At 40.9% G+C, this 24,995-nt stretch overlaps 1 protein-coding gene across 1 annotated transcript in view; it reads left to right on the top strand.

The window, feature by feature from the left end:
• The window catches only part of GPC6 (glypican 6), a 1,575,810-nt gene that overhangs the window by 127,535 nt on the left and 1,423,280 nt on the right, over positions 1 to 24,995 (top strand). The window lies entirely within an intron of this gene.

Below are 24,995 nucleotides of genomic sequence, written 5' to 3'. Positions count from 1 at the left end.
TTACAAACAACATCTCTTAGCAACCATCAGTGAAAAACGCATTGCATCTGCGTTTTTCATTGAAGCCCCATTTACTTCTATGGGGCTAGGGCCGAACTGATGCGTGAAAAAAAACGCTCATGTATACAGACCCATTGAAATGAATGGGTCAGGATTCAGTGCAGGTGCTATGCGTTCATGTCACGCATTGCACCCGCGTGGAAAAATCGCTCGTGTGAAAGGGGCCTTAAAGGTTTTTTTCACTTTAGCAAATTACATTTATTATGTACAGAAAGTCAATGCAAGCCACTTATTAATTTATTGTTAATATCCATTTTGCTTCCTTTTCTGGTGAGACTAATTTTCCCCTTACATTATACACTTCTCGTTTCCATGGTTACGACCACCCTTCAATCCAGCATTGGTGGCCGTGCTTGCACACTATAGGAAAAAGTGCCCCGGCCTATGTGTGCTCCTATGGTCCTGAATACCAGACAGGCCAGTGCTTTTTTCTATAGTGTGCAAGCACTGCCACAGATTCTGGATTACAGTGCGGTCGTAACCATGGAAATGAGCAGTTTAGAATGTGATGGAAAACTAAGTCTAGTCGGCAAAGGAGGCAAAATGGATAATAACAATGCATTAGTAAATGCCTTGTATTAACTTTCTCTACATGATAAATGACACTTGGTGAAGTGACACAACCACTTTAAGGCTGTATTTGACAGCCTGATTTAACAGGTGATTGTCAGAAAGGAAGTATTCCTTCCATGCAATTGTCTGTTCACTAGTGGAGGAGACCGCTAGTATTACATGCAGCAATCTCTTCCTCAGGATGGAGAGGATCGATTGAATTGCTCAATGAACAAGCGTTTGCTTGTTCATGGGGCAATTGGTGGTAGTATTAGACTGCCAGATGATCACTAACGAGCATTACTACTAATGCCCGTTAGTGATCATCTGCTGAAAAATCGGCAGGTATAATACAGGCTTTAGGGCTGGTGAAGGAGGGAGCCTCCCCTCAATTTATAAAAAGTGAAGGGAACAGCTAGTATTCAGTACTTTTACTGTACTGTGAGATCAAACCTTTCAGTGGCATGAGACTCATGGTATCACCCTCGCCCGCCTCCTTTCCATGACTGACAGGTTTCTTTCCTGTACATGACTGGCAGGAAAAAAAAATGTCAGTCATGGGCAGGAGGTGGAGGAAGGTAGGGTCATGACAGTGCCTTGTTATCCTGTACCCACTTCAATCCAGTGCCACACCACTGTCATCTTTCTGGGCTGCAGTCAGTAAAATATGTTTTGACTGCAGGGGTTACGACTCCTGCAGTATACTCCCATCACTTGCCTAAAATATATATTTTTTAATGAAATTCAGGCAACCTCTTAACTAGTGTTGAGCGAGCATGCTCGGCCGAACTGCTGTTCGGCTCAAGCATCGCTATGCTCGGCACATCGCAGTGTTTGGCCGAATACTGCGTGTGCTCGAGTACAATTTAATACAATGAAAGTCAAAGGAGACCTGAGCATCAAACCAGGCACCTCCTGCTCTAAAAAAGAGAGGGTGTCTGGTTAACAAAAAAAGGTTAGAAATTGATTGAAACCCCATCAAAATGGCTTGGGAACAGCATTAGGAGGATGGCTGGATGCATCTTAGAATCACATTAGCTATGACATACAATAGACAACCACACAAAGGCTATATATCAAAAGCCAGGTATGTGCAAGCCAACAATCTATCCATAAGACAGATAATAGTCAGCATACCTTACAATGTCAGCCTTGTGCACTATAAGACATTCCAAACCACCTCTCATCTGACTGAGAGCCAGTAAGCCTCAAAGTTGCTTCATATCGGATGGCTTGGGTGAACCTGCGCACCTAGATCAATATCATTAGGGTGACAAAAACTTTTCTGATTGTCCTAACATAATATTCAATAACCTTTCTATACACTTTTGTCATCTAAACTAATTTGCATAAACATGGGCATATGGGAAAGACATGCAAATGAGCAGAATCTGCCTTGTTTTTTAGCTGAAAAACCATTTGCATGGAAAATTTGCGATAAAATTTAGTGATTAGAATATTCGCGATCTTCACTATTCATGAACAGTACCATCAATTGGATTCATAGCCTTGTCATAAGACTATAATACCAATAGATGGCGCTGTTTATGAGTCATGAACAGCACCATCTATTGGTTTCATAGTCTTATGACAAGACTATTAGTCTTGTCATAAGACTATGAATCAAATAGATGGCGCTGGTCATGAGTAGTGTAGATCGGAAATATTCTAATCGCTAATTTTTATCGCTAATTTTCCATGCAAAAGGGTACACGGTGTGGACTCTGTTAAGAAGGGTGCACCACTTTCTAGCGCCCCAACAAGATGAACAGCGCCATCTATTGGTTTCATAGTCTAATAGTCTTGTCATAAGACTATGAAACCAATAGATGGCGCTGTTCATGACTCATGGTTTCATAGTCTTATGACAAGACTATGAATCCAATAGATGGCGCTGTTCATGAGTAGTGTAGATTGTGAATATTCTAATCGCAAATTTTTATCACAAATTTTGCATGCAAATGGTTTTTCAGTTGAAAAACAAGGCAGATTCTGCTCATTTGCATGTCTTTCCCATATGCCCATGTTTATGCAAATTAGTTTACATGACAAAACTGTATAGAAAGGTTATTGAATATTTTGTTAGTACAATCAGAAAACTTTTTGTCAACCTAATGATATTGATCTAGGTGCGCAGGTCCACCCAAGCCATCCAACAGATATGAAACAACTTTGAGGCTTACTGGCTCTCAGTCAGATGAGAGGTGGTTTGGAATGTCTCATATGGAATGGAACGTTTAGGAGTTATAGAATTTGATAAGAAAGTATGCAATATTCCTATCTGAGGGGAAAAAAAAAAGCTGGTTTGGAATGTCTTATAGCGCACAAGGCTGCCATTGTAAGGTATGTTGACTGTATCTGTCTCATGGATAGATTTTTGGCTTGCACATACCTGGCTTTTGGCATAGAGCCTTTGTGTGGTTGTCTATTGTATGTCATAGGTAATGGGAGTCCAAGATACATCCAGACATCCTCCCAATGCTGTTTCCAAACTATTTTGGTGGGGTTTCCATCAATTTTTAACTTTCTTTTGTGAACCAGGCACCCTCTTCTCTTCCAAGCAGGGGGTGCCTGGGGTTCTCCCATTGTGCTCGATCAACACTACTCTTAACTTATTAATTTGCAGTATATGAAAATATTTATAGGATCATTAGGCAAAGGCTAATCGGTTTTGTTATGTTTGGTTAGATGCAAAACTACCCAAGGACTCCTAAACATCTGAATGTTATACTTCTCTGAACAATCAAACCACTTTCAATATCTGTAAAATTGCTCCAGGTTGACCATTTACATACAGATATTTTACGATAGAAGCAATTCTCATCTTCAACTGTTTTTCATCTTGATAAGATAAAACCTTCCTATTCTCTATAATGGAATTTTCTTTGCAATATCTATCATATTCTGCTTACATGCTACAATCATGGACATGGCTTTAGAAACATTAAATTAGATTGATTGTTCTGTCTTCGTACACGTTCACACAGTGTGCAGTCTGACATTCAGCATAAACCATTACGGTCTTCCAAATAAGAGGACTGTTCTTTGTAGACTAACTTGTTTATTGGTAAAACAGGTTGTAGTCCTTGCGCGATGCGCGTGAATAAGAGATTGTACAAGTGTGCGGTAAAACTACAAGAATACAAATAACATATATAAGTATAACATATAGAATAGCATGTACTGCAACATTTGCATAACACTGAAGCATATGGTAAAATGGCTGCCTAACATAGGACTACATGTCTAACTAACAGTAGTAACAACTCCCAGAGTTTCAATTACAACTGACTGAACAGCTCTGCATAACATAATATCCCTGAAACAAAAGTAGATCTCTCACCACAAATGCTTGTACAAGGATGGTGGAGTTTGAGAAGGAGATATGCAGAAGGACAGCTCTGCTGATGTGTCTTTTTCCTAGGATGCTTTTCACTCATACAATGCTTTGCATCACCCACAATGCAGCAGTCTTTGTAACAGGAAAAACAATGTGTAATACAACTTAACACCGCTAGATGGTGCTATAACCACACTAATCACTACAGAAATACCAAAACTAAGGCAGACGTGATCTCTAATGATTCTCAAACTCGTCTGGGCAGAACATTGATATTGGTCAGTAGTCTGTGTACCAGTGACCTAAATATTCTTATATGTTTGCATTATTTTCAACAGCACTCATAATCAGCCATCTAATATATAGCAACAATTCTACCGGTGACACACACAGCAGCCGTATTTAAAATTATTTTTATAAAACAGTTAAAATGCAATTTACGTGTTAATATTTAATGCCTTAATGAAGTCTTCAAATGCAACCAGCTATTTGCAAATGAAAATGCAAGTGCTCTTTGAAAGCAGTTGTGTCATGATGTATTATCTAGTATCTAATGACTATGAATTCATACCATTAAAAGGAACTTAGAATTTATTTTGCACATGGTTCACTAAATACTTTAAATGGGAAAGATAATTTATTCAGATGTAATTGGTCAGACCTAGTAATCATGTCTAATATTTTGACAGTGTAAAATTAAGACTGGACCATATAAATGTACTAAATTTAGGTTGGATGCGCACACAGTGTTTTTATGAAATAATTGCAGTTGTTTTTTTTTTTTTGTTTTTTTTTTTGATGCAGCTTTTAAGTCAAGGCCAGAAATGGATTCAAATTAATAAAATAAGATAATCTGTGGTCCCATAATAAGGGATATAGATATCACAGCTTATAGAATTCAGTCTCTGGATGGAATGATATCCACAGGAACCCATAGATGATGAGTGAAGTCTAGCTCTGCTTGGGTCAGTGTTGGTTGTACAGCTTAACAGCAGCAGGGAGGAATTACTTCCTATAGTGCTTCTTCATACACATGGGGTGAAGCAGTCGGTCACTGACGGTACTGCCCAATGCTATCACCATCTAATGCATGGGATGGGAGTTATTCTCTAGCATGAAGATCAACTTGGATAGTTGGATAGTATCCTTCTCTCACCTACCACCTGCTCCCCAGGACAGAGCTGGCCTTTCTAATCAGTTTGTTAAGTCTCTTCCTTTCCCTGGTTGAGATGCTGCTTCCGCAGCAGGCCACCAATGAAGATGGCTGATGCCACCACAGAGTTGAAAAAGGCCCTAAGAAGTGCCCTCTGCACTCCAAAATCTCTCGGCCCCCTAAGCAGGTAAAGCCTGCTGTGGCCCTTTCTGTATAGTGCGTCCATGTTATCTGCCCAGTCAAGCTTATTATTTAGGAGTACACCCAGGTACTTATAAGTGTTGACTATCTCAATGTCCATACCCTGGATGTACACCAGTTTAGGAGGATGTCTGTGCTTGCGGAAGTCCACAACTATCTCCTTAGTCTTCCCGGCATTGATCCTAAGGTGGTTCTGCTGGCACCAATCAAAAATTCCCAGGTCAGTTCTCTCTAATCCATGTCATCCTTGTCTGTGATGAGGTCTACTATTACCGAGTCATCAGAGAACTTCTGTAAGTAGCAGCTAGATGAGTTGTACCTGAAGTCTACAGTGAATGATGGCGTCGTCCACCCCAATGCCCGGCCAATAAGAAAACTCAAGGGGGTCCATGAATGAGCTCACTAGAGGGTGGAAATGTGCGAGAACCAGCCTCACCAAGACCTTCATCAAGTGGGATGTCAATGCCACTGGTCAGTAGCTGTTAAGGGTCCATCGGATGAGATGTCTTCAGAACTGGTACCATACAAGAGGATTTCCACAGTTGTGGTACCTTTCCTAACTTAAGGCTCATATTGAATATACAGTATACTTAATAATACCACACAGTGGATCAGCACGGATCTTAAGTACCTTGGCACTGATGCCATCCGGTCCTGTGGCCAGCCCTGTTTTGATCCTCCCGAGTTTCCTTCTCACCTGGGCACTTGTAAAGATCAGACTGTAGCCAGATGACTGATTGCTAGATTGACTGATGTGGAGGTGAGCGCTAACAGCACAAGGCCAGATCAGCGTTAGAGTGGGAGAGGGGATATAATGGCATACTGGGATGTGATCAAATCTATTGAAGAATATATTGGACACATTAACCCACTTTTTGTCTCCCTCTACCTGGGAGACAGGCTGTCTGTGACCAGATATTGACTTAAAGGGGTTGTCCGAGTTATTTTTTTGTTCTTTCTATGTTCCTAACTAGGCAAATATAACAACTTTACAATTAACTCACTTTATCTGCAGTGCCTGGTTTATCAGATTTGACACATGACCTGTGATGTCAGCTTCTCTCCCTGCTCTGATAAAGTTTGTTTACAAGCCTGTAAACGAGACGTCACTGTGCTGGCCACGCCCCCTTTCACTGCCGGGCTGTCTGGTCTCTCCTAGGATTCTTAACCCCTTCAGCTGCACAGACTGGGTAGCTGCAGGCAGTGAAGAGACAATTCTGGGCACTGGAGCTAACAGACTAGAGAGAGCATTGCACAAGAAGGTAGGGGGAAGATCCTGTGTGTATTAGCAGTGTCATTATACAGCTGGGACTTGTAGTTCTACACATACAAGTTGCTGTTGATTCTCCCAGCACTCAGGGCAGCTCTTGTATCCACTCACTCCCTTAGCAGTTCAGGGGGAGGGGCAGAGATTGTTGTTATTGCAAGTAAACAAGGGCCAGAAGAAAACCAGGGAAATGAGGAAAGATATATATATATATATATATATATATATATATATATATATATATATATATATATTGCATAAAACTTGCTTAGCTTAGTTATATATTGCTACCCATCAGATTTTCAGTGCAATATATATATTTTTTTCATAACTCTGACAACCCCTTTAAGGCTTTTCCAGACCTCATTAATGTTTTTCTGTTCCGTTTGGTGCTCCATCTTTGTCTTGTATCTGGATTTCCCCTCCCTGATTTGACGCCTAAGCTCCTTTTGCATATCCCTCAGATTTTCCTTGTCGCCTGACCTAAAGACCCTTTTCTTCTCCTTGAAAAGATTTTTCATATCAGGGTTAATGCAGGGTTGTAGTCTGTTTTGCAGTGTGTTAGACCATCCATGTCCTCCCCATAGGAATTCTGCAGCTCTTCCCATGCAGTTGTGTTGAAACAATCCCTCAAAGCCTTATCACTCTCTTCAGACCGTTTCCTCACTGTGCGGGTTACAGCTGGTTCTTTACGTACAAGTGGGTTGTACACAGGTCGAAGATGCACCAGGTTGTGATCTGATCTTCCCAGGGGCGGTAGGGCTGATGAGTTATATGCTTCCCTTATGTTGGAAAAGAACAAGTCCAGTGTTTTATTGACTCTTGTGTGGCAGGTTACATACTGTGTGAAACTGGACAGTGAGAATGGATAAAATCTCCAGACACAAGAAGAAGGGCCTGGGGCTGCAATGTCTGCAACTAGGTCACCACAGCTTGCAGTACCTCATAGGCAGCTTCAGCTTTAACAGAGGCCGAGGGGGCATACGCAGCTATCTGAATTAAATGCGATAGTTCCCTCTGTAAATAGAATGGTCTCATGCTCACTGCTAACAGTTCAATGTCCTTACAGCAAGTTTACTCCTTAATCGTAATGTACCGACATTTACACCATCTATCATTCACAAATATTGCCTTCCTTCCTCCTTTCTTTTTACCGCTGTACTTGTCATGTCGGCCTGAAACAGTTTCAAGCCATCCAAGGAGAGAAGTGTGTCCAGAGTAAATCTGTTAAGCCAAGTCTCTTGAGGTCACATGATCACAAGGCCCGGAACAGGAATCAGCATGTGCTTCCTATCTGTATACCCAGCACTTGTATACAGCGATCTAGAAGGCAGGGACACGGTGTCCCTGCCCTCTCTACTGGGTGTCCTGCTGTCACGGACAGTGGGCCCCCACTCACTCACTGCACGATTAGCAACTGCGTCCTCTGAATGGACTTTCCAGAACGTCCATTCAGAGAAGTCCAGACCGCCAGGACATTTATAGTCTATGGGTGGTTGGGAACTGGTTAAGTAAAACTAAAAGGGGTTCTGCACTTTGTTTTAACTGATGATCTATCCTCTGGATAGATCATCAGCTTCTGATCAGCTGTTTGAGAAGGTAGTATCAACTAGTGTGGGCGGGGCTAAGCTCTGTTCACTTGAATGGAGCTTAGCCCTGCCCATGCTAGTTGATACTAGTAGTGACGTCACTGGGCTGGAGGTAAACAGTGAGAAGGCCGCAGCGCTACTGGAGGGCCGCTGCCTGCTCAAACAGCTGATCGGCGGGGGTCCCGGGTGTTGGATCCCCGCTGATCAGAAGCTGATGATCTATATTTTGGACACACTATTGGGTGAATTGAATCACCCGGACCGGAGTTCCAGTCTGAGGTCTACCACTCAATGGAGACCGCTGCCTAAGGTACACCGCACATCTTGCACGGTCTGGGTACTGCATCAGTAAGCAGCTCTACAAGACACCCTGGTACCGTGCACAGTACTCCACACACGTGTAAACCCCGATCGGACCCACAGGTGAGAGATTGCCTAGACCAGAGATCAACATTACCTTGGAGCGCTGATCTCAGCCCGCCTCCCCTCACCTTCGTTCTCTCTCCTGGAAGGCCTCCCTCTTTTCTCTACTGTCCCCCCACTGCACTTTATAGGCGCTGCCTAAAATTTTGAGGACGATACCGTCCGCAATTTCAGGAAGTCCGCCAAACTTTATTATTTAAAGGGCCAACAACCCAATTTTTCAGTACAGTCTGTACAAATTGCAAGCTAACTTTCCAGTCTGCTTTCCTTTTTGATGTACTCCTTTCTAATCAAGAGTCTCTGAACATCCTGGGAGATGAAGCTTATATAAACTAAGAGGAACGCAAGTACCCCAAAAAACATCTTCACGTATATCTAGTTTCTCCTCTCCTATTCTCTTATCCCAAGCGTCCAACTATCTAGATATAGTGTGAATTACGCTATACTAAATCTTCACAGCAAGTCTAGGTGTATAGAGACCATGTACTAAACCTACTATATGTAAAGGAAGTTGTTACAAGATAACAAAAAGACCAGGTCACACAGCACTTATGGTGAAAATCTGTAAACAAAAGAGCTCTAATCAGGACTTACAGAGGTCCATATAGAACTCTTCCCTATCTCAGTCATACCTAGATAGATACATAATGAATAAAGCTCATGCTCCCCTAGGGTCTTAGTCCCTAACTCCTAAAGGCACTGCTTTGCACCAAATACCTATGTCACAAGAAAGAGACAGTGATGAAGAAGGTACTACCAACATCTCCTCTGACCTCCCCATCTCCAAGTCCTTTATCTCACAGGTCTTGTCCAAAGCTCTCAATCCGGTCCTAGAAGAACTATCCGAAATCAAAAAAGGAATGCGGCAGATAGGCCACAGAGTGGAAGCCTTTGAATCCACACAATCCACCATAACAGGGTAGACCAAACAACACATCAATCATCTATACTACTATATTGAGGACCAAGACAATAGAAGCAGAAGAAACAGTATTCGCCTAATCCCCTAGATGCAATACCAAAAGCAGTATTTGAAATTTTCCAATCACTACTTGGCGAGGATTACTCTGAACCCATCATCGTCGAAAGAGCACATAGAGCTCTAAGGCCTAAACCCAGACCTAACGACCCGCCAAGAGATATAATCTGCAAATACTTAAACTTTGCTCAGAAAGAACAAGTGATGAAAAAAGCAAAAGAAAGCACACAAATCGTCTTTGAATGCTCGACTGTTCTTCTATTTTGAGACCTGGCTCCTGCCACTCTGAACGAGAGGTGCATCTTAAAGCCACTGACAGACCTCCTAAGGCACAGGAAAATTGCCTTCCGCTGGCTGTTTCCATTTGGCATGTTAATTACCTGCAAAGAAAAGAAATACATAATCAAATCCCCTAGGGATCTCCCATCCCTCTTCGAAGCATTAGAGATTGAAGATGTGGACATTCCTGATTGGTCTGCTACAAATGACGTCTGCATTCCACCTGAAATCACCCCATCGACACCTTGGGAAACAGTCACCTCAGGCGAAACCCAAAGACTCAGGAAGAAACTAGGAAGATTAACCCTGAGATGCATCATCTCGGAAGAAGACTAAGGTCTAGTAACCCTTCTACTAGATTTCTCTTTTGACAGCTCTGGCGTGACTGGATTTACCATAATGCCACAGCTGTGATAGACCCTAGTGGCCTATGTTGAGATTTCTCATGCTCTGTTTTCCCGACTCTATCTCGGCATTATTAGCCAGGGTTATTATTATTACATCATTTGGTCGGGGCATGAGAGTTTCCCTTTATGGACCCTAAGTGCGGATTCAGCTTGCTTGACTGGCCCTGCAGTAGGGTTGCTATAAGCTTGCCTCTGTTTTTACATGTTTAACTTGGGTACCACCCCCTATAACATCTTACATTAATAGTACCTATGTGTAGGCGGCTGTCTAACTCCATGACATGCTGCCAAATTTTGATCTTGCTCAAAAGTTTTGACCTTAAGTGGTCCTGTTCAGGTTTCCCAGACCTCCTAACAGTTCAGTTATTATGGAGGTTCATTGGTACTAATGTTATCTGCTTTGTTTTATATATTATAGCTCTTTTCTACTTCTACTCTTTCTTACCCACCCCTTCCAGTCCAATCAGCAAAGCAACCTGCCATAAGACACTTCCTCCATGCTTATATAGAGTGAGGTATGTACTCAAAGCTTCTTACACCTTTTACATTTTACCATAACTACACTCGGAATAGCAACCTACAATGTTAGAGGCTTTAAATCCCCTACAAAACGAAGTCAAATTTTTCCACAGCTACACAAAGAGAAAGCCTCCATCATTTTCATCCAAGAAACAAGATAAGATACCTAATCTTTCACACTCCCGTTACAATTTCTGGTATCATAGTACCTCAGCTCATTCCAATAGACTACGTGTGAGCCTAGGTATACACAAGCATGCTGACTTCTCAATGATTGACTCAAAATTAGATAGTGAGGGATGCTTTCTTCTAGTAAAAGGGAAAATAAACACCCAATTATTTACTTTCGTCAACATATATGCCCATAACACGGCCCACAAGAGTTCAGCAGCAATTTGAAGAATTCAGAGAAGGTTTGGTGGTCTTGGCTGGAGATTTTAACCTATCCCCCAATCCTTGGGTTGATACATCCTCAGGCAGGACTACTATCTCCAAAAATACACTGAACTGTATAAAAAAAAACTGATCCACAAAAGCAACCTGGTAGATATATGGCAACCTGGTAGATATATGGCACACATTAAACCCTAATAACCGAGACTACACCTTTTTTTCCTCCCCTCTTAACAACTACCATAGATTGGATAACGTCCTATTCCCAGCTTCCCAGATTCAACTGAGGCACAGATTAGCTCCATGATTCACTCAGATCATTCCCCAGTATACATGTCTTTCAATACTCCAGACCCCTCACCCAAGAACTTTATTTTGTGCTTAAATGAGACGTTGTTAGACAGACCGGCTACTAAGGAGAGGATTAAAAACAAATTAAAAGAATACTTCTCAATAAACACACCTGCGGATATCTCTCCTCGTATGATCTGGGAAGCTCACAAATCTGTTATTAGAGGTGAATTCATCTCTGTGGCCTCGTGCCTAAACAAAGAGAGACTAGCAAAGATAGCTGGCCTGTATGTAAACAGTAAACAGTAAACATTTGGAGGAACTATCCAAAGCTAGGGAGGAACTTAAAAAGACATTAAATATCCAGTCAGCTAAACTCTATCTTTCCCTGAAACAAAAATTCTTTGCACACGGGAACAAACCTACGAAGTTCATGCTAGCCAGCCTAAGACAACACAAACGTAAATCAAGAATTACAGCCGTTAAACAAGCAGATAATACCCTTTTACAGGATAATGCTAGTATAACAAGCGCCTTTCAAAATTTCTACTCAGAATTATATAACAGAAATAGAGCAGACACTGAAAACAATAAGTGTAAAAAACACAAACTAATGGAAGATTTTCTAAAAAAGGTCAATCTCCCCTTCATACCTACAGATCAAGCTGCTAACCTCTGTCTCCTCATCACCATTAAAGAATTAGACATAACCTTGAAACAGATGGCCAAAGGGAAGTCCCCAGGACCAGATGGCCTCCCAGTTCTTTACTATACCACCTTCTCAGATACCTTAAGACTGTTCATGTTACAAGCCTTCAATTCTGCACTAACAGGCACTCCATTCCCATCTCAAACCTTAAACGCCCACATCTCTCTGATACATAAACTACAAAAAGACCCAAATCTGTGCTCCAGCTCTAGACCTACAGTACAGACCAAAAGTTTGGACACACCTTCTCATTCAAAGAGTTTTCTTTATTTTCATGACTATGAAAATTGTAGATTCACACTGAAGGCATAAAAACTATGAATTAACACATGTGGAATTATATACATAACAAACAAGTGTGAAACAACTGAAAATATGTCATATTCTAGGTTCTTCAAAGTAGCCACCTTTTGCTTCGATTACTGCTTGGCACACTCTTGGCATTCTCTTGATGAGTTTCAAGAGGTAGTCCCCTGAAATGGTTTTCACTTCACTGGTGTGTCCTGTCAGGTTTAATAAGTAGTATTTCTTGCCTTATAAATGGGGTTGGGACCATCAGTTGCGTTGAGGAGAAGTCAGGTGGATACACAGCTGATAGTCCTACTGAATAGACTGTTAGAATTTGTATTATGGCAAGAAAAAAGCAGCTAAGTAAAGAAAAACGAGTGGCCATCATTACTTTAAGAAATGAAGGTCAGTCAGTCAGCCGAAAAATTGGGAAAACTTTGAAAGTATGGGCTATTTGACCATGAAGGAGAGTGATGGGGTGCTGCGCCAGATGACCTGGCCTCCACAGTCACCGGACCTGAACCCAATCAAGATGGTTTGGGGTGAGCTGGACCGCAGAGTGAAGGCAAAAGGGCCAACAAGTGCTAAGCATCTCTGGGAACTCCTTCAAGACTGTTGGAAGACCATTTCAGGGGACTACCTCTTGAAGCTCATCAAGAGAATGCCAAGAGTGTGCAAAGCAGTAATCAAAGCAAAAGGTGGCTACTTTGAAGAACCTAGAATATGACATATTTTCAGTTGTTTCACACTTGTTTGTTATGTATATAATTCCACATGTGTTAATTCATAGTTTTGATGCCTTCATAGTCATGAAAATAAAGAAAACTCTTTGAATGAGAAGGTGTGTCCAAACTTTTGGTCTGTACTGTATATCCTTACTAAATTTAGATCTCAAAATTTACACCAGAATACTCTCTAATAGAATTAGACCACTGCTAAAAATCCTAATACACCCTGATCAATCAGGATTCATACCTGGCCTCGAAGGCAAAGACAACACATATAAAATACTGAACTCAATTGCTTTGATGAAGAAAAGGAATGAATCTATGGTTCTGTTGGGAACAGATGCAGAAAGGGCCTTTGATAGAGTAGCATGGCCTTTCATTAAATGTCCCGGATGGGGTTCCCTACTTCCTTTATCAAAGCAATTTTTCGCAATGTACGACCACCCCAGCACTAGTGTTGATCACGAATATTCTAATTTCGAATTTTTATCGCGAATATAGGTACTTCGAAAATTTGCGAATATTTTGAATATAGTTATATATATTCGTAATTTCGAATATTCTAAATTTATTTTTATTTATTTATTTATTTTCGATTTTTTTAATTTATTTTTTATCAGTACACATGATCCCTCACTGCTTCTAGCTTGTGGGCCAATAAGAAAGCTGCAATATACTTGACTTTAGGAGTAGTAGTGTTTGCGAATTTTGCTCTATATTCGTTTTTTTGAATATTCGCTATATTGCTATATATTCTTGTTTTAGAATATTACGAATATTCGAAAAAACTAAGTTATAGCAACATAGAGAATATTCGAAAAAAATCGAATATAGAGCAATTTAGCTAATATAGTGCTATAATCTTCTTTGTCTAATAGTTGCAAATTGAAAAATTCGCAATAAAAAAATTTGAATCCGAAAATTCGAATTCCGAAAATTCGCATATTACACAATTACCTTTCCGATTTTTCGAGTAAAAAAAAATAGCGAATTTTCGAATTTGCGAATATTCGACGAATATCCTACAAAATATTCGCGAAATATTGCAAATTCGAATATAACCCCTGCCGCTCATCACTACCCAGCACCTATATTAAAGTAAATTATATCCTTTCTCAAGCAGTCATGATTAACAATGGCACTAGACAGGGATGCCTCCTTTCTCCAATTCTTTTTATACTGACAATCAAACCCCTACTACAATATATTAGACAAACCAAAGAGATTAATGGTTTGACATGTAGAGGAATGGAATTCAAACAAGCTGCCTATGCTAATGACCTACTTCTGATGATCTCAAACCCAGCTCAGGCGTTTCCTGTCATAGTTTAGATCCTTCATTCCTTTGGATACATATCACATTTCAAAATAAAAATTTCTAAATCCCAAGCAATGAGAATAAATGTAACACCCAAAACACTTAAAGAAAGCCCATTTGTATAGACCTTTACTTCTTTAAAATTTCTAGGAATTAATATCCCTCAAGACCCCCTGAAGCTGTATAATTTAAATTATCTCCCATTATTAAAATCCATACCTGAGATCCTTAGCAAATGGCCTCCAACCTTCATCTCATGGCTTGGCCACAAAAACATGTTTAACTCATTAATTGTCCTTAAACTTACATATTTACAAAAAGTATTTCCGATAAAACTCCCGAGACGCTTCTTCGATTCCTTCCGTAAAATATGCTCCTCCTATATCTGGGGCTCTTCAAAACCCAGAATCGCTAACAGAATCCTTTTACTTCACTTCCAAAAAGGAGGAATTGGCTTTCCCTAAATGAAAAGGTACTATAGAGCTGTCCACCTTAGTAGGATAGTCGACTGGCTCAGAAGACCTATACACAAACAATGGATAATACTTGAGGAATGTGTAGTACATTTCCCTCTAAGGGCCTTAGCCGTTTCTGATCCCGCACACAAGCCACAGATCCCTAAAGATGACTCTCTCCTCTCTGCGAATCTTCAGACTTGGGGGACGCCTGAGATAAGAGAATTATGCTCAAAATACCTATCCTCCTTACTATTCGTGGGAGATTGTCTTTTCTCTTCGGGAGAAGGATATTCATCTTTTCCATCTCAAATTCAAAACTCTCTACTTCCCCGAAAAGACCTAGTAGATTCGGATGGGACATTCTAAGATATACCTACCCTCCAAAATAAATTCCAAATAACTTATTTAAATACACTAGAATATGCCTCTATCCGATCTTCCCTAAGGAAGGTGATGGCATACGGCACTATACCCACCACACATTCCTGGTTCAAAAAGCTGCTAACTCAGATACAACCCCGCACCAGACTAATCTCAGTCATCTGTCACAACCTAACAGATGCCGAGTCCCCAGCCTCGTTATACTTTATCAGAGAATGGGAAAGAGACCTGGACATAAAATTTCCCGCTTCTGATATACAGACCATACTAAGAGCACCTAAACTCACCTCGAGTTAACCCCTGTCAAGCTGAAAATTATGTACAGATCCTCGTCAGACCTTTGTTGGAGATGCCTCACCAATAAGGGTACCTTCCTTCATATTTGGTGGTGGTCTTGCCCCTCGTTGATGACCTTCTGGAATAAAATCTTTGATATTTTGAGAAGCATCTTCAGTCTAGATGACATTAAACTCCCTCTGTGCCCCAAAATTGCACTACTCTCCTTACTGCCTGACTCACTCACTAACCCAAAAAAAATCTTTATTCAAAACCCTGATAGCGGTGGCTAGAATATTGATAGCTTCAAACTGGAAATTGTAGACAACCCCCTCTGTCCCTCTCTGGCAAGAGAGGGTAGGCTCTCTCTCTCGACTGGTAGAATTCTCCCACTGGGAGCAGAGATCACACCACAAATATACTATAATCTGGAAACCCTGGGAAAAATGTAGTTCCTCTAGATAAGTGGAGGATCTTCCTTTCCTTTCTAAATCTCCGCCTTGACCCGATTGACAAGTATACTAGAGGGGACCCCCAATCCCGCTCAACAGGTTCTGGCGCTAATTTCTCCGATAACACTATGGCATTTCTTTTCAACTAGCCACCTAGATTCTGAAACCTCATTTGCTTGGCCACCCCCCGCCCCCATATCCCCTCTCCTTTCTTCTTTCCTTCCTCCCTTCCTTCCCATCCCCATTTTCTTTTTTCTCTTTTCTCTGTTACGGTATGTCAGTGTCTTGCTGGCTTTGCCATTGTATGCATAATATTGTCAGATTCAGTGATCAGTACATGATACCTTATTGAATGCTTACCTAACGTTTATATTAATACTGTTATGCTAAGGTCCAGATTGTGTGGACCCATTTTAGATTACGACATCTGGTTTATTTACAGATCACTGTACCTTATTTCTTTGCTTGTTATCTCATGTTGAAAAATCAATAAAAAAAAGAAAGAACCTTTTATCATTTGTAGGGACCAGGATGTACCAACTGAATTAGAAGACCAGCTGCCAAGGGTCTCATGTGTTGTATAGGCTCACAACCATGGAATCAAGATTTCAGTAATACTGTATGTAGTAATTCATCCATGCTCTAGATAAAATACAGATATTAATAAGTAGAGATGAGCGAATTTCATATTTAGAAATTCGCTCACGCTTCGTTTGGTGGTAAAAGCAGAATTGCGTTATGGATTCCGTTACCACGGACTATAACGCAATTCTATGACGGAATGCATAACAGAATGCCTTTAGAGGCATTCCATTATTCATTCCATCAAAATAGAAGTCTATGGGTTGCAAAACGGATCCGTCCCATTTTCATTATGCAGAGGAGTCCTCTTCTGCATAACGGAAAGGGGACAGATCCGTTAGGCAGGCCATAGACTTCTATTATGACAGGATGATTAACTGAATGCCTCTAAAGGCATTCCGTTATGCATTCCATTATAAAATTGCGTTATGATCCGTGGTAACGAAATCCATATCGTATTTCTGCTTTTACCACCAAACGTAGCGTGAACGAATTTCATAACATAAAATTCGCTCATCTCTATTAATAAGGTTCAGATGAAAAAAATAATAATTCAGTGGGATCAAAAAACTAAAAAAAAAGGCTCTGTTAAGACAAGTAGGTCAGGGAAATTGTCAGACCTAGATTCCAGCGTGGAACGCATCGACATCTTGGTTTCCATCAAGTCCTGCATATGGGTGTGCGTTTCATGCTGGAACGCACCACCATCTCTATATGCACTCCACTGACATACATAACTCCATTACCTCTGTCTGAGGTTCATTTACTGAATTAGGAGGTACATAGGATCCTTGGTAGTTTCCTTCCAGCATTAATACCACTGTTTTATATAATCCATACTAATCTTCTCACCATGTGTTACATTTACTTCCTGACTAGAGGTGACACTTGATGTTCACACAGTACTTAAATTCTGCCTTGTACAAACCAACTCCAGGAGACCACATGGTGAGAAGTCACCTTCCTCATATCACTATTCTCTTTCCTATGTTAATTAGGTGAGTCTTATTCTTTCTTTCTATCATCTAGGGGACCCGGCAGAGTATAATATATCCTTTGGTCTCTAAGCGTCAGTTTGTATAAGTGTATATATATATCTCACTACAGGTATATGTCACAATACTGTCATCCTTAACTTGGATCTACAGCGAACCATTGCATGTCTTTCTTACTTTGTTCTGACTAATACCTTATCATGTATTAATATAGGATCAGCTTGTAACAAATGTCTGTGTCTTATTTACACGCTTTTGCTCTATTTTTGTTTTTTATTTTTATCTTGGTTTACCAATTTCTGTCTCTCTTCATCCCTAATATTGCTGTCTTTGACAATCGTTATTTTCATTTATATCTACCCATTATGTGATGTATACAGACAATGCATTCCCTACAGGAGAATTTCAGTGATTGATCTACTATTACACTGCTGCATACCCATTGGGGTAACCAACCTATTTATTTTAAAGTAAGGATGGCAATGAATACTGCATCCTAAAACTGGGAACCATTTATTCACAAGACTGATATTGCTTTTAAATCAATAATTGTTGATACCTCAATATCATTTCTGTCAATGACAAGTGGAAGTACCTATGATCAGTATTGCTGCTATACTGTTGCTGCCAAACCGCTGCTATAGTTATATCTGCTGCTACATTATTGCTGCTACAATATTTGCTGCTATTTATTACCACTAGCTTAACTAATTCTTTGAATGTTTTTATATTGTAGTTTTATGCTGTAGTTTTATTGTTGAAATAAATATACTGATCTTGAATTTACCCATATACTTCTATATAACCAGATGAGGAGTGCCTGCTTTACTTGATAAACATATTCTTATAATTTGTTCTCTAGTGTTTGAAAAAGTTCCAAGTAGGACCGAAACGTCACATGTACACATAAAAGTTGCCTTGCATATGAAAACCAAATAAAAATCAACAAAATACTTCAAACAAATCTCAAGGAGTGCCTACGTTTATTTTTATTCCTTGCCTTCTACGGGGTTGGGACCCCACAACTAGAGCACCCTGTTAACAGGAATTTTTCTTTGTTTTGTTTTGTTTTTTTGGGGGAGGGTTGTGTTTGCAGCCTTCTCAGAGTGCTAAAAATGGTATGACAGCCTTAGGCCTCCTGCACACGAACGTGTGCGCCCCGTTGCCGTATTGCGGATCGCATTTGCGGATCTGCAATACACGGGTGCCGTTCCGTGGGCATTCCGCATCAAGGATGCGGACCCATTTACTGAGATGGATCTGTAAATCCAGAGATGCGGAATGGTGCGGGACGGAAGCATGGAACGGAACCCTACGGGAGCACTACGGAGTGCTTCCGTGGGGTTTCGTCCCATACTTCCGTTCTGCAAAAACATAGAATATGTCCTATCTTTTTGCGGAACGGCCGGATCGCAGACCCATTAAAGTGAATGGGTCCGTGATCCGCTGCCTCACGGATGGTGTTCGTGCATTGTGGCCCGCAATTTGTGGGCCGCAGCATGACCACGGGGCTCACACGTTCGTGTGCAGGGGGCCTTAGAGTACTTTCATACTAGCGTTGCCTGCAAGCCGTATACAAATGGATAGCTTTTTTTTAGACGGATCCGGTGATATATAGGATCCGTCTCATCCGGTATCATCCGGACTTACGGATTTATATTTAAATTTATCAATGATCAAAAGCGAAAATAGCTCCTCCTATATCCCTCCAATTTGCGGTCCCCAATGCACGGGCAACATCCATGTGGAATCCGCAGTTGTATCCAGACCCATTCAACTTGAATTGGTCTGTGATCTGTCCGCATTGCAAAAAAATGGTGAGGAGGCACGGACAGAAAACCACGGAAGCACTCCGTAGTGCTTCCCTTGGGTTACGTGCCTCTGTTCTGCACTGCAGCTCCAGATTGCGTACCCATTCGTGATGTGGGGAGCACACAGCCGATGCCCGCATATTGCGGACCCACTGTTTGCGGGCCGCAATACGGGCCGCGGCCGGCAATGAGGCCTAAGACAGATAGTGATTCCTTGCAAAATAGTTATTAATTAACTTTCCCCATATGTCTGCTTTATGTTGCCATCATTTTGTAAATGTTATTTTATATTTTTAGCACATTAGAAGTCTTAAAATTTTGTAAACAATTTTTAAAAATATCAATAACATTTTTAAAACCATCTATTTTAAGGACCAATTCAGTTTTGAAGTCACTTTAAGGCCTCTTTCAGACGGGTGTTGCGGGAAAAGGTGTGGGTGCGTTACGGTAACACCCGCGATTTTTCCACGTGAGTGCAAAAGATTGTAATGAGTTTTGCACTCGCGTTAGAAAAATCGTGCATGTTTGGTACCCAAACCCGAACTTCTTCACAGAAGTTCGGGCTTGGGATCGGGGTTGTGTAGATTGTATTATTTTCCCTTAAAACATGGTTAAAAGTGAAAATAATAGCATTCTGAATACAGAATACATAGTAAAATAGCGCTGGAGGGGTTAAAAAAAAAATTATAATAATTTAACTCACCTTAGTCCACTTGCTCGCGCAGCCTGGCATCTCCTTCTGTCTCCTTTGCTGAACAGGACCTGTGGTGACGTCACTCCGGTCATCACATGATCCATCACATGATCCATCACCATGGTAAAAGATCATGTGATGGATCATGTGATGACCGGAGTGACGTCACCACAGGTCCTGTTCAGCAAAGGAGACAGAAGGAGATGCCGGGCTGCGCGACCAAGTGGACTAAGGTGAGTTAAATTAGTATTATTATTTTTTTAACCCCTCCAGCTCTATTTTACTATGCATTCTGTATTCAGAATGCTATTATTTTCCCTTATAACCATGTTATAAGGGAAAATAATAATGATCGGGTCTCCATCCCGATCGTCTCATAGCAACCGTGCGTGAAAATTGCACCGCATCCGCACTTGCTTGCGGATGCTTGCGATTTTCACACAGCCCCATTCACTTCTATGGGGCCTGCGTTGCGTGAAAAACGCAGAATATAGAGCATGCTGTGATTTTCACGCAACGCACAAGTGATGCGTGAAAATCACCGCTCATGTGAACAGCCGCATAGAAGTGAATGGGTCGGTATTCAGTGCGGGTGCAATGCGTTCAACTCACGCATCGCATCCGCGCGGAATACTCGCCTGTGTGAAAGGGGCCTAAGGGGCTTTCATAGTAGAAACCACCCATAAATGACCCCATGTTAGAAACTACACCCCTCAGATTATTTAAAACAGTTTTTTGAAACTTTGTTAACCCATTAACCCTTCGATAACCCTCAGGAATTAAAGCAAAATGGAGGTGAAATTAAAAAAAATATTTTTTTTGTGTAGATTTCCAATTTCAATCCATTTTTCCTGTAACACAGCAAAGGTTAACAGCAAAAAAATGCTTAATACTTATTACCAGGATTCTGCAGTTTACAGAAATATAACATAAATATTGAAATGCAAATATCTTCATTGACACGTGGCAGGGCTCAGAAGGAAAGGAGCGCAATATTGTTTTTTGCTGGAATAATTTTCGGGTGCTATGTTTAATTTGAAGAGACCTTGAGGTACCCCTAGAAAGGAAACCCCAAAAAGTGACCCCATTTTGCAAACTATGCCCCTCCAGGAATTGATCGAGGGGTGCAGTGAGTGCTTTGGCCCAACAAGAGTTTGACATACTTTAGAAACACTTGGCTGTGAAAATAAAATGTTTATGCATTTTTTCCTGAATATAGCAGCACGTCATATGTGGTAAACTGCTGTTTGGGGACACGGCAGGACACAGAAGGGAAGGATCTGGATCTAACACAAAATTTGCTGAAATTGTTTTTTGGGGCCATAATATTTATTTGAGGGCTGATTTGTTGAGGACAAGCTGCAGTTATTTATTTTATTTATTACCATTTTTGAGTACAAGTGACTTTTTGATAATTTTTCATACCATTTTTTAGGAGGTGCGGTAGGCAAAATTGCAATTCTGTCAGTGTTTATTTTTTATTTTTTATGGGATCTCTCATGTGGAATATATGATAATATGAAAATAATATGATAATAATTTTATTCTGTGGGTTAATACGGTTATGGCAGGGGTGCACAACATGCAGGCCGCATGCGGCCCCCAGTCTTGCAGGACAGAAACAAAACTGATCATACGATCAGCTGTGTTTCTTCCTGAAGTTCTACACTGAGCTGGATTAGAGCTCCTGCTCCTTCACTCTAGCAGGAGCAGATCGGGTCCCTGGCTGTCAGTGACAGCGGGAACCTGAAGAGAAGCCAGAAACAGTTTATTACTGCTTCTGTCTTCTCCTTAGGTAAGTGCATAGTAGACCCTGATCAGCTCTGCCTGTGTACAAAGACACCAAAGGAGGATGATTTCCTCTGTAACTGGGGCTCCTGTGGATGCAAAATAAAAATAAAAAAGTCATATTGTCTTCCAAAGGGGTTTCAGTGACCTCTTGGGGACAAATTATGTGGCAAATATATATATATATATATATATATATATATATATATATATATATATAAAAAGGTAAAAATTATATTTAAAAAAAATAGAAAACACAATAAAAAAAAATACATTTTCAGGCCTGATCATTAAAGGGTTAACCAATAGGCATTCTCCTTGCTATTAAGGGAAAAGGCTTACTAGTTATTGCATATCCCTGTAACTGGGGGACCGAAAGAAAGACAGCGGAGCAGCGCAAAGGACCGGAGAAGCGGTGAGCAGGTAAATATAACTCTTCTATTTCAGCTATGCTGCAGGAACTTGTTAAAAATACTTTTTGCTAGGAAATCCCTTTAAGCTCCTGTTATAGTGCACAAGATTTGGTCCAATTACTAGGAACAAGTGTTCATAGGAATGCTCATTCCTGATATCTGGCCTGTATAATCGTGTTTAAATGAACAATCACTCGTTTGTCAGGATGAGAGATGTAAGATAATCGTCAACACATCTCCCTATGTAATTTCGGATGTGCTACTAATTAATGAGGGAACTGGGGAGGAATGAGGTAGTGATCATACATTGCTCTGTATGGGGATATACCTATACTGTGGGACATACCCATGTGGTATAATTGGCTGGCCACTATGTGAGATTTATTATTTATAGTGCACATATCTATATCTGCAACTGCATGTCAACAAAGGCCACAACAAAACTAGGGAAATTAATAAATACAGTATATATATATATATATATATATATATATATATATATATATATTTATACACAGTGCTGCCCATAATTATTCATACCCCTGGCAAATTTTGATTTAAAGTTACTTTTATTCAACCAACAAGTAATTTTTTTGACGGGAAATGACATAGGTGTCTCCCAAAAGATAATAAGACGATGTACAAGAGGCATTATTGTGGGGAAAAAAACATTTCTCAGCTTTTATTTACATTTGAGCAAAAAGTGTCCAGTCCAAAATTATTCATACCCTTCTCAATAATCAATAGAAAAGCCTTTATTGGCTATTTCAGCAATCAAACCCTTCCTATAATTGCAGACCAGCTTTTTGCATGTCTCCACAGGAATTTTTGCCCATTCATCTTTAGCAATGAGCTCCAAATCTTTCAGGTTGGAGGGTCTTCTTGCCATCACCCTGATCTTTAGCTCCCTCCACAGATTCTCAATTGGATTCAAGTCTGGACTCTGGCTGGGCCACTCCAAAACGTTAATGTTGTTGTCTGCTAACCATTTGTTCACCACTTTTGCTGTGTGTTTTGGGTCATTGTCATGCTGAAATGTCCACTGGTGCCCAAGGTCAAGTTTCTCTGCAGACTGCCTGATGTTGTCGTTGAGAATCCTCATGTATTGCTCTTTTTTCATGGTGCTGTTTACTGTGATTAGGTCCCCAGGTCCATTGGCTAAAACCCCCCCCCTCCCCAAAGGATTAGGCTCCCACCACCATGTTTGACAGTGGGGATGGTGTTCTTTGGGTTGAAGGCTTCTCCTTTTTTACGAGGAGTCAAAAAGGGAGTGGGCCAGTCCTATAGTATTGATACCCAAGCCGAACGGGACGTTGCGGTTTTGTAACGACTTTTGAAAACTTAACAAAGTTACCAAATTTGATGTGTATCCCATTCCCTGGGTGGTTGAGCTCATCGAGAGGTTAGGACAAGCCTGGTATTTTTCTGTTTTGGACCTCACGAAAGGGTACTGGCAGGTTCCTTAACAGGAAACTGCCTTCATCAGGCCTGTGGGGCTGTAACAATATAAGGTCTTACCCTTTGGTCTGCATGGCGCGCCCGCCATTTTTCAGCGACTAATGGACATTATGCTTCGTCCACATCGTCGGTACACTTTGGCTTACCTGGAACGGGAGAGGAGAGAAAGATGAAGGAAAAGGCAAACACTGGTACCTCCCGATGCGCCAAACGTGCAATAATCCATGTGAGTGCAGGAAACCTCACCCAATTAGATTCTAAAAGGATGCAGATAACCACCCAATCACTATGTACCCCTGTCTTATATTGCCAAAGCAGAATATAAAAACATCAATTAAAAATCAACATAAAATGTGCACACTTGAGAGAGTCCCCACTGACAAAAACTGTGCCATGATGACAGGATGGTCTATCCAGGAATGGACCTGATAATACCAGGCCTAATGCAACCTATGAAAGGAAGAAAAGAAGAGAAGAAAAATATACGTTAAAAATAGTCATAACATTAAAAACAATGGATCCACAGTAGGTGGTCCAGATGGTCAGAGAAACGCAGAGAAACCCAGATTTTCATTCAGACAGGCGGGACGGAGAGTCCCCAGTGTCCAGATCCACCAGCTCTCTTTCTGGGCCAATCTTTTGGATATATCCCCTGCTTGGAGATCCGTTCTGATACAGTCAATTCCCCTCACCTTTAAAAGTCTAGGGTTACATGCATGACAATTCCTAAAATGTTTTGCAATGGGTTTGAGGTCCTCCCATTCATCTGTATTTTCTGCCGCAATAATGTCCCTTACATGCTCCCATACCCGGACTTTGAGTTCACGGGTCATAAGTCTGATGTAGATCTTCGGACACGGACATGTGGCGTAGTAAATCACTTTGGAGTTAGAACAAGTATTGTGGTGTGTAATTTTAAAAATCTTCATACCTCCAGAGTCCGTAAACTCATTTGCTCTTTCCATATTAGGACACTCTACACATTTTCCACAGGGTTTAAAGGCCCTTTGTGGGCCCCTATCCCCAGGAAAAATCTGTAAGGGCTTGGGTTCAAGGTAACTCTTTACCAAATTTGAGCGTAGCATGTCCGCTCTACGAGCGGTGATGGAAGGATACATTGGTACAAATTTCTCTAGGACTGAGTCCGTTTGAAGAACATATAAATAAAATAGTCTCTGGTACGTTGCCTTT

This window comes from Bufo bufo, chromosome 3, assembly GCF_905171765.1.
Source record: "Bufo bufo chromosome 3, aBufBuf1.1, whole genome shotgun sequence".
In the NCBI taxonomy this organism is placed as follows: Eukaryota; Metazoa; Chordata; class Amphibia; order Anura; family Bufonidae; genus Bufo; species Bufo bufo.
Note: the sequence above shows the minus strand (reverse complement) of the source record. Positions and strands in the feature narration are given on the sequence as shown.